This window comes from Mesocricetus auratus, unplaced genomic scaffold (genome assembly GCF_017639785.1).
Source record: "Mesocricetus auratus isolate SY011 unplaced genomic scaffold, BCM_Maur_2.0 Super-Scaffold_6731, whole genome shotgun sequence".
NCBI lineage: Eukaryota > Metazoa > Chordata > Mammalia > Rodentia > Cricetidae > Mesocricetus > Mesocricetus auratus.
The window spans coordinates 16,893,825-16,906,004 of record NW_024429185.1 but is presented as its reverse complement, the minus strand read 5'-3'; positions in this window follow the sequence as shown (position 1 = coordinate 16,906,004).

The window sequence follows — 12,180 nt, the reverse complement described above, 5'->3', positions numbered from 1 at the left end:
GCTTTTTCAGGTCAGACTAACCAGAAGGTGAAAGTTATGTAGCCTGAATGATCTTGAAAGAGCACACATTATATCCAACAAGCAACTCCTAAAAGTCACTGAAGGAAATAATTATCTCATGAAACTGGAACTAAGAAATCAGAGGGGGGAAAATCTACTCTTATTTTTGGAATAATTTGTATTATTTTGTAAACCAGTGTTTTAAAATATCTTTAGACTAGTCTAGATACTATAAATATTGGCATATGGATTTAAAAATAATAAACAGGTAGACTGGGCAGCTTTCCTTCTGTTGCTATGGCAGCATATCTAAGACAAACAATTAAGGGCTATAATATTTATTTTGACATCTGGCCTTGGTGATTTGCTCTGGTTGTTCTTGGGCTTGTGGTGAAATAAAACACCATAGCAGATAGCAGAACAAAGGTAAGCGTTCAACCCATTTCCTCAAGGTCATAGACGAGAGAGATTTTACATAGCAAAGACCTTCTCTGCAAACTTTGGAAGTTGCTGCATTGGGGACTTCATCTCCATATGTGGAATTTTTGGAGGAGGCTAAAGATCTAACCATAACAATCTAAAAATGTGTTAAGGCCAGGCGGTGGTGGCGAACGCCTTTAATCCCTGCACTCGGGAGGCAGAGGCAGGTGGATCTCTGTGAGTTCGAGGCCGGGCTGGACCGATAGCCTCCAAAACAATACAGAGAAATCCTGTCTCGTAAAAACCAAAAAATAAATAAATAAATACAAATAAAATAAAAATGTGTTAAAAGGAATCATTTAACAGACATGGCCTTTTAGGTGACATTGTTAGATTTATAGGCAAAGAACTAAAACCAACACCTTTGTTATATTTTCATGTGTTTCGGACTTCTTATTGAATGGGTACAGCAATATTAGGAATTATGTTTATCAGTATAGCTATCCAGAAATATTAATTAACTTTGTATTAGTCAAATGAAAATTGAATAAAAAAACATTAGACATATATGCATTTAAATATCTGAAATTTAATCTTTGGCTTAGAAAACAAAACAATTTCAGGATCATCGATGCAAATGTAAAAAAAATCTAATGCAATATTAGAAGAAAAGGGTTAGGAAATAGTCTATGACCCTACACCCAGGTAGAAACTCAAAAGAAAATAAAACAAACAAACAAACACCTCATTGCTATGTTCTGGAAAGAGAGATCATTGTAAAACTGACATGTGCATAGTTCTTTGTTTCTGATTAATATTTTGTGTAAGCTACAAATTCACACAATAGGACAGAGACATTGAAAACTTGTCTTTCCCTAAGTTTATACAATAATTTTCTCTTAATGTAGATGACAGTCTGGGTCCTGAGACAGATGTATGGTCAGGGCCTTTGATACCATGGCTTGATGTTCATTTAACATTTCCACTATTAAAGAGGGACAGAGAAATGGCAAAAGCTAATTTCTAACATCTTCCTCCATTGCAATTTCCTTATTAAAATGATGGGGAAAGAAATAACCAATTTCTCACAGTCTATTGCCACTATCGTTACCATTTTATCCTCTTCCTGAAAATCAGATAAAAGAGAAAATCTTTTACTTTCCCACTAAGGACAGATGCAGCTGGAATCACCTGTCTCCATAAAAGTTATGGCTATGTTTGTTCTGCCAGGAATATGCTTGCACTGTATTCCTTGTTCATGGGTGATTAAAAACTAGAAGCCCATTTGCTTATTCTCCACAGTAAGTTGGATTTTCAGTTGAAGAGAAATGCAGGATCCCTCATGTAAATATAGGCATTTACATTCTCAAAACAATTTTCTGCTTTTTATATTATTTTTTATTTAGTAACAATCTTATTTTACATATCAATCCCCCTGTTCCCTCTCCTTCCCATCCTCCCATGCTCCCCACTGACCCTCACAATCAACCCTCACAATCAACCCCCCCACTCCCCAAGGATGGTGAGGCCTTCCATGGGGGAATCATCAATGTCTGTTACATCATTTGGGGAGGGCCTAGGCCCTCCTCCATGTATCTGGGCTGAAATAGTATTCCTCCATAGGGCATGGGCTCCCAAAGACTATTTGTGCACTAGGGATAAATACTGGTTTCATTGTTGGAGGTCCTATAGACTGCACAGTCCTCCTAACTAGCACCCACATTCAGAGAGCTTGGTTAGGTCCAATGCTGGTTCCCCAGCTTCACGACTGGGGTACTGTATTCTTATTTGGTCAGGTCAGCTGTTTCTGTAAGTTTTTCCAGCATGGTCTTGGCTCCTTTTCTCATCCTTCCTTCCTCTCTACAACTGGATTCCAGAAGTATGGCTCAGTGCTTAGCTGTGGGTATCTGCTTCTGCTTCTATCAGCTACTAGAGGAAGGTTCTAGGATGGCATATAATGTAGATATCAATCTCATTACCAGAGAAGGGCATTTAATGTAGCTTCTCCACTGCTGCCTAGATTCTTAGTTGGGGGTCATCTTTGTGGATCTTTGAACATTTTCCTAGTGACAGATTTCTCTTTAAATCTATACTAGCTCCCTCTATTACGGGATCTCTTTTCTTGCTCTTCTCTATTCTTCCCCTGACTCAGTCTTCCTGATCCCTCCTGTTCTCCTCTCCCTCCTTCTCTCCCCTTCTCTTTTTCCTATCTCCTTCACTCTTCCCCCATGCTCACAATTAGCTCAGCAGTTCTTGTCCCTCTCGACTTCTCCGGGTGACCATGTATTTCTCTCTTAGGGTCGTCCTTGCTTCCTAGCTTCTCTGGAGGTGTGGATTGTAGGCTGGCCTTCCTTTGCTCTATGTCTAATACCCATAAATGGGTGAATACATACCATGTTTAAATTTTTGTGACTTGGATACCTCACACAGGATGGTTTCTTCCAGTTCCATCCATTTGCCTGTGAATTTCAAGACTTCATTGTTTTTTTTTTCTCCTGTGAAATGCTCCATTGCGTAAATGTATCACATTTTCTTCATCCATTCTTCAGTTGAGGGGCATCTGGGTTGCTTCCAGACTCTGGCTATTATAAACAATGTTACTAAGAACATAGTTGAACATATATCCTTGATATATGAATGTGCATACTTTGGGTATATGCCTCAGAGTGGAATTGATGGATCTTGAGGTACACTGATATCCCATTTTCCTGAAAAACTGCCATGTTGACTTCCAAAGTAGCCACCCAAGTGTGCACTCCCACCAGCAATGGAGTAGTTTTCCACTTTCTCCACATCCTTTCCAGCCTAGACTGTGATTGATGTTTTTGCTTTTAGACATTCTGGCTGGTGTAAGGTGGTATCTTCACTGTTGTTTTGATTTGCATTTCCCTGATGGTTAAGAATGTTGACCACTTTCTTAAGTGTTTTTCAGCCATTTTAGATTCCTCTATTGAGAATTCTCTATTTACTCTGTACCCCACTTTTTAATTGAATTGTTTGATGTTTTGGTGGCTAACTTTGAGTTCTTTGTATATTTTAGAAATCAGCCCTCTGTCAGATGTGAGGTTGGTGAAGATCTTTTCCCATTCTTTTTTGTGATTTTTTTTATCATTTTAATTTTAAATACCTTGCTTCACATGTCAATCCCAGTACCCTCTCCCTCCGCTGCTCATGCACCCCCATTCCCCCCAGCTTCCCACCCTATCTCAACTTCCTTCCACATAGGGGATATCGAGAGTCTGTCATTCCACTCAGGGAAGGGTCCAGGCACTCCCCTAAGAGTCCAGGGTGAGAGAGCATCCCTCTTTGTATTATGGACACACAAACTCTATTTGTATGCCAGGGATAAACACTGATCTACTTCCCAGGGCCCCATAGGTTTCCCAGGCCTCCTCACTGACTCTCAAACCCACAGGGTCTGGATCAGTCCCATGTGGCCTCCCAGCTGTCGGGCTGGTGTCCAAGAGCTCCCCCTTGTTCAGATCAGCTATCTCTGCTGGTTTTGCCAGCCCATTTTTTGCCAATTTGCTCATCGCTCCTCTCTCTGTGTCACTGGGTTCCATGGGTTCAGTTCAGTGTTTAACTTTGGGTGTTTGCCTCTGCTTCCATCAGTCACTGGATGAAGGTTCTAGGGTGGCATATAGTGTAGACGTCAAGTTCATTATCAAGAATTGGCATTTGAGGTGGTCTCTCCACTATTGCTTAGCTTGCCAGTTGGTGTCATCCCTTTAGATCACTAGAGGTCTCACTGGTACCAGATCTGTCTTCTAACCTATGACTCCATCTTTTATCGTATTTCTCATCCTGTTCTTCCCCTATTCTACCCCCGACTCAACCTTCCTGTTCCCCCATGACCTACTCTCTCTTCCTCTTTTCCCCATTTCTTTGGGGGGGGAGTGGGAGCTGGGAAGATCTTTTCCCATTCTATGGACCACCTTTTTGTCTTGTTGACTGTGTCCTTTGCCTTACAGAAGCTTCTCAGTTTCAGGTCCCATTTATTAATTGTCAATCACAGTGTCTATGTTACCATAGTTATGTTCATGAAGTGATCTCCTGTACCAATTTGTTCAAGGGAACCTCCCACTTCCTCTTCTAAAAGGTTCAGTGTGGCTGAATTTATGTTGAGGTCTTTGATCCATTGGGACCTACATTTTGTGTATAAAAGGTTCTATCTGCAATTTTCTACATGTGATTATTAGGTTATGCCAGTACCATTTGTTGAAGGTGCATTTTTTTCATTGTATAATTTTAACTTCTTTGTCAAAAAGCAGGTGTTTGTAAGTGTATGGGTTAATATCACAGTTTTCAATTTGATTCCATTTGTCTACCTGTCTATTTTTGTGTCAATACCAAGCTGTTTTCAGGACTATAGCTCTATAATAGAGCTTGAAATAAGGGATAGTGATGTCTATGGAAGTTCCTTTGTTCTACAGGGCTGTTTTTTTGCTGTCGTGGGTTTCTTGTTTTTCCATATAAAGTTGAGTATTGTTCTTTCAATACTGTGAAGAATTGTACCAGTATTTTGATGGGGATTGCATTGAATCTGTAGACTGTTTTTGGCAAGATTGCCATTTTTTACCACGTTGATCCTACCTATCCAAGAGCATGGGAGATCTTTCCATTTTCTGGTATCTTCTTTAATTTCTTTCTTTAAAGACTCAAAGTACTTGTTATACAGGTCTTTCCCTTGTTTGGTTAGTGTTATCCCAAGATATTTTATGTTGTTTGTGGCTATTGTGAAAGGTGATCTTTCTCCATTTTCTTTCTCAGCCCATTTATTATTTCTATATAGTAGGGTGACTGATTTTTTTGGACTAATTTTGTATCCTGCCACTTTGCTGAAAGTGTTTGTTATTTATAGGAGTTCCCTGGTAGAATTTTTTGGGTCACTTATGTAAACTATCTTATCATCTGTATATAGTGAAAGTTTGACTTCTTTTCCAATTTTTAACCCCTTAGTTTCCTTTTTTGTTGTATTTCTCTAGCTAGAGCTTCAAGAACAATATTGAAAGGATATGGAGAGAGTGGACAGCTTTGTCTTGTTCCTAATTTTAGAGGAATAGCATTGAGTTTCTCCCCATTCAGTTTGATGTCGGCTGTCGGTTTGCTGTATATTGCTTTTATTACATTTAGGTATGCTCCTGTTATTCCTGATCTCTCCAAGACCTCTATCATGAAGGGTTGTTGTATTTTCTGAAATGCTTTTTTAGCATCTAGTGAGATGACCATGTGGTTTTTCTTTTGCAGTTTGTTAATATGCTGGATTACACTGATGAATTTTTGTATGTTGAACTATCCCTGCATCCCTGGGATGAAGTCTATTTGATCATAATGGATGAGTTTTCTGATGTGTTCTTGGATTTGATTTGCTAGTATTTTATTTAGTATTTTTGCATCAGTGTTTATGAGGGATATTGGTCTGTAGTTCTCTTTCTTAGTTGTGTCTTTGTTTGGCTTGGGTACCAAGGTAATTGTAGCCTTGTAAAAAGAATTTGGCAATGACTATTCTGCTTCTATTGTGTGGAACAGTTTGAGGAGTATTGGTATTAGATCTTCTTTGAATTTCTGGTAGAATTCTGAACTGAAGCTATCTTCCCCTGTGCTGTTTTTAGGTTGGGATAATTTTGATGACTGCTTCCATTTCAGTAGGGGTTATAGGTATATTCAAACTGCTTATCTGTTTTGGTTTAAGCTTGGTAAGTAATACCTATTCAGATAATTGTCAATTTCATTTAAATTTATTAATTTTGTGGAGTACAGGTTTTTAAAGTATGATCTCATTATTCTCTGGATTTCCTCAGTGTCTTCTGTTATGTCCCCCTTTTCATTCCTGATTTTGTTAATTTGCACATTCACACTCTTGCCATTTGGGAAGTTTTATAAAAGTTTGGCTATCTTAATTGATTTTCTCAAAGAACCAACTCTTTGTTTCGTTGATTCTTTGTATTGTTTTCCTTGTTTCTACTTTATTGATTTCAGCACTCAATTTGATTATATCCTGGCATGTACTTCTCAGGGATGAGATTGATTCTTTTTGTTCTAGAGCTTTCAGTTGTGCTGTTAGTTCGCTACTGTGACTATTCTCCAGTGTCTTCATGTGTGCACTTAGTGCTATGAACTTTGCTGTTAGCACTGATTTCAAAGTGTCCCATAAGTTTAGGTATGTTGTGTCTTCATTCTCATTGAATTCTAGGAAGTCTCGAATTTTCTTTTATTTCTTCCTTGACTCAGGAATGGTGCAATTGCTCATTTTCAATTTCCATGAATTTGTAGAATTTCTGCAATTTGTGTTGTTGAATTATAACTTTAAACCTGTTTTTAATCTGTTGCTGTTTGCTATGTTGTTAAATATGTGGTGGATTTTAGACAAGGTTCCACGTGGATCTGAGAAGAAGATATATTCTTTTGTGTTTGGATGGAATGTTCTATAGTTGTCTGTTAGACCCAATTGTGTCACAACTTCTGCTAGTTCTTGTGTTTCTTTGTTTTGTTTCTGTCTGGTAGTCCTGTCTAGTTGTGAAGTCTCCCGTTGTAGGTTATGTGTTTATATAAGTGAATATATATGTAGCAATATTTATTAAAGAAGAAGAGGTCATGAGTCCCAGAGGCAGGGACATGTGGGGAGTTGAATGAAAAAGAGGGAGAGTTGGAAATGGTGTTAATCTAGTACTCATGTATGGACTTCTCAGAAAAGAAATTAAATTGCAAAACAGACAAATGGGATTGCATCAAACCCTGTGACTTTGGCATAACAAAGAAGCAACAAGGCAAAGAAAGACCATGGAGAATGGGAAAAAATGTAAACTACACATTTACAAAAATGCTAATGTCCACAATATTCAAGGAGTTCAACTCAGTAATAAATAATAACTGGATTTAAAACAACTTATACAATTTCTGCATAGAAATCTCTTAAAAGCCCAGTACTTAATGTGTGTAAGGGAGAGTACTCAATGTCACTAACTATGGTAGAGTTCTACACAGAAACCACAGTGAGAAATCATTGTGCTTTAGCTAATACCTGTGACGATATATTATTTATGTTTTATTAAAACTTGCCTGAGGATCCAGAATGCAAAGTCACCACAAGCTACAGAAACCAGGCACACACCTTTTACCCCAGCATCCAGAAAATAGGAGGTGGTTGTACACACCTTTAATCCTAGGACTCAGGATTAAGAGGTAGAAGGCTCTGTGAGTCCAAGTCTCCCAGATCTGCACAAGATTGATCCAGTCCTAAAGAGAAACAGCTCACCCAAATATGATCTCAGCACCTGGGATCACATGCCTTTAATCCCAGCCATTAGGGAGGTATATAAGACAGAATCAAGTTCTCAGTATCAAGCATTCATTATCCAGCCATGTTGAAGACAGGAAGACATTTAGTCTCAGGATTCTCCAGCCACATTGAGGCGGGGCAACAGAATCAGCCCTTTCAGCTGAGGTAAAGGTAAAAGCGAGGAAGTTTGAACCCCAATATCTGTCACTGGATCTTTTATTTATTATGTTACAAATACCATTCTCAGAAAAAAGACAGATGATATAAGATACAGCAAAACTATGAAAAACTGGGACTGTTTACACTGCTCGGGGAATGTAAAATAGTGTTGGGTAGTATGAAAAGTAGTATGGAGGGTTTTGTTTTCTTGTGTTTGTATTTTTAAAGATTACTATATAATTCAGAAATTCCACTGCTGGAAATAGACCCCAAAGATCTGAAATTGTGTTGAAAAGGGATCTGTATTTCCATATTCTTGTAGCATTATTGTCAGCGGGCAAACAAAGAGTCAGGCTAGGTGTCCATCTGCATACAAATGATAAAGTACAAATTCACAATGGAGTGATATTCATCAATAGTAAAAACATTGAAATTCTGTCAGACATTGGAAAATATAATGCAAACTGAAACAAACCAGGTCCAGAGACGTAGATTATGTGATTTCTCCAATGTGCATAGCTTAAACACCTAAACTCCTGGAAACAAGAAGGTGAAACATGCTTACCAGAGGCTGGCGAAAGGGATGGGGATCAAACCAACTGACTAATAGTTACAAACTTACATTTTGATAGGAGAAATAAGCTCTGTGTATTTTATACAGACAGTGATTATAATTAACCAAGTTATATGTTTCCAAAAGGCTCAGAAATCAGTAATATATTTAAAGCTGTTGGGCATATCTCTCCATGAAAATAAGGGAGGATTCTGAATTCACGTACTACAAAGAAAGGACTAAATCATTAAGTAAGATGTACATGTATGAAGCACAACACAGCATCTCTAATATATATGATTATTATTTATCAACTTTTAACATTAAATAATATTTCTATTTGGGATTCAAACACTATGCCAAATATGCTTCCTTTGGTAATTAAAGAAAGGTGGTGTGCGCTATGATTTATCAACTGGATTGTCAATCACTGAGACTATAAAAAGGGTGTTATAGGCCAAGGAACTCACTTAGTAGAACAGTTTTTTCAAAGCATATCATCATCATCATCATCATCATCATCTACTCAGGCCAGGGAAACATGTAAGCTAACTGCAGATCTTCATCTCTAGCCTTTTCCCCAGCTCTGTAGTAGATCACCTATTGCAGCCTCCTCTCCTCTCTTCCCCCATCTTCAATGGATCAACCTAGACTTCCTTCAAATTTCCTTCCTCTGCTTACTGCTTTATCCTAATCAGCAACTCTAACAACATTCTCCAAGAACTCATAGGCCACACTGTCAAGAGCAGCATATAGTCTAATAGCAGATCTTCACTTTTTCCTTTTTTTCCACAAATCCAGTCTCCAACTCTCATTCCCCACCCACTTGCTGAAGCACAACACTTGTTGTGACTTCCCCTTTTCAGGGGATCATGTACAAAACTTCTTTCCCACTCTTCCTGTTATCCCAACCTCCAACTGAGGTAGGCATTCTCTGGGAACCAAGCAGCTAAGTCAGATAGAGAAGCAATCAAGCAAATAAAAAAGGTAGGCAGGCTTCAGTTGCTCACACTCCCTCCATATCTGCTTGCCTGGTCTCATACAGAGTTCTATAACAGATTACCTGTTGTGGCCTCTCCTTACTCTCTGTCCCCATTACCAGGGGACTAAACAGATTCTAGTGGAACACTCTGCCTTGCTCCAGGCTGTTGGGAAACTGTGGCCTCCTTCAAAACTAGCCTCCTAGCTAATTTCCATTCCTAAGTGTCAGCTCCTAATAATTAGGAATTTATATTATACAGAACCCTCAGTGGCCACCTATCAGTATCTCAGAAGAATTTCCTACCATGCAACACACAGCCACCATATACTCCTAAGATCTTGAGAGGGCAACAGAAACTAAGACAGAAAACATACCCAACAAAGACCAAAGCAGATATCAGCACCTTGAATTACAGTCTTCCCAAACCCAGATGCCTAGAAACCAGCATAAAAACACATCAAGGACATCCAGGACAGGTTTCCCTGCAAAACTATCCCAGGCGGCCCTGAGTACTGCCAGAAAGCTGGAGCACGAGAAAAGATCTTTAAATGCTTTAGTGAATATGACAGAGGTCCTTAAAGAGGAAATAAACAAATCCCTTAAAGAAATCTGTAAAAGCAGAAACAATGGAAGAAAAAGAATGAAATAGTTTGAGATCTGAAAGCTGAATATAATCAATAAAGAAAGCCCAACTAAGGGAAACTTAGCAATGAAAAATTTAAGAACATGAACAGGACACAAAGGAAGCATCACAAAGAGAATAAAAGAGACTAAAGGAAGAATCTCAGACACTGAAGAAAAGATGGAGGAAATGGATACCTTGATCAAAGAAAATGTTAAATATAAAAGTCCTGGAATGAAATATCCAGGAAATCTGGGACACTATGAAAAGATGATATTTAAGAATATTAGGAAGAGAAGGAGAAGAAACTTAGGTCAAAGGCATAGGAACTATTTTCAACAGGATGAAGGAAGTACCTATGGGAAGCATAAAGAACACCAAATACACTGGACAATAAAAGAAAGTTCCCTCAGCATGCAATAACCAACATACTAAATACACAGAAAAAGGAAAGAATATCACAAGGATAAAAGACCAAACAACATGTAAATGTGTACTTAACAGAATAATATCTGACTTCCCAATGGAGACTAAAGGCCAGAAGGGTCTGGACAAAGGTTCTACAGACTGTACAGAACAACATGTGACAGCCCAAACTACTATTCCCAGAAAAATATTCATCATGATAGAGGGAGAAAAATAAGACATTCCAGGATAAACCAAGTTTAAGCAACATCTATCTTCAAAGTCACCCTTAGTGGAAGAACTAGATAGAAAATTCCAACCCGAGGAGATTAACCATGCCCCTGAAAACAAGAAATAAATAATATAAAGCCAGCAAGTCAAAATAATAGAAGCGTCCCCTACGCACACACACACGCACACACACACACACGCAACATAATAGGAATAAACAAACTCCCCTCATTGATATCTCTCAGCATCAATGGTCTCAATTTCCCAAGATAATGACACAGTCTGACAAAACTGATATGGAAACAAGATCCATCCTGAAGATGCATCTAAGAAACACACCTTAACATCAAGGATAGATATCACCTCAGGGTAAAGGAATGGAAAGAGATATTCTGAGCAAACTAGTACAAAATAATCTTCGCCGGGTGGCGGTGGCACACGCCTTTAATCCCAGCCCTCGGGAGGCTGAGGCAGGCGGATCTCTGTGAGTTCGAGGCTGGGCTGGACCGACAGCCTCCAAAACAATACAGAGAAACCCTGTCTCATAAAAAACCAAAAAAAAAAAAAACCAACCAAACAAAAAATAATCTTCAAACCAAATCACATTAGAAGAGATAAGGAAGGATACATCCTATTCATCAAAGGAAAAAAAATTCAAAAGGAGGACATTGCGATTCTTAACATCTGTGCACTGCATACAAGAGTACCCAAGTTCAAAACAGAAATACAACTACAGTTTAAATCACATACTGACCCTCACACACTGATAGTGGATGACTTCAATATCCCAGTCTGGCCAATAGACAGGTGATGCAGATAAAACTAAACTGAGAAATGCTAAAGTCAACTTATACCATAAACCAAACATTTACAGAACATTTTACCAAGACACATAAGAATATATCTTCATCTTATCAGCTCATTGAACTTTCTTCAGAATTAACCACATACTCTGACAAAAAGCAAGTCTAAACAGATGCAATAAAATTGAAATAACTCTCTGTATCCTATCTGACTGCACCGATTTAAGTTGGATATTAACAACAGAAATAACAGAAAACTTATGGAAATTGAACAACTCACTACTAAATGAAAAAGTGTGTGTGTGTGTGTGTGTGTGTTTTACATTTCAGTTCTATGGTATTTTGTAGTCTATGCTTTCAGTTTAAGAATAAAGTACCTTTTAGAGAATTTTCAAACTTGCTTAGATAATGCTAGGAAAAATTGAACTTTCATACACATACCTCATGAAATACAGCCCTCATAAAAGTAATAAACTGTAGACATTATGGAAAACAATATGTAAGTTTCTCAAAAGCAGAATAGATCAACCATATGAGTCAGCTATACTATTCTGGGGTATATTCCTAAAAGAAATAAAGTTTGCATAGAGAAAACAGACCTGAATGCTCCTGTGTTTTAATTTCTTTTTCTATTGCTATGATAGAATGATGTAGCAAATGCAACTGGAAGAAGCAAAGATTTATTTTGGGGTATAGTCCTAGGTTATAGTTAGCAGAAGTCACAAA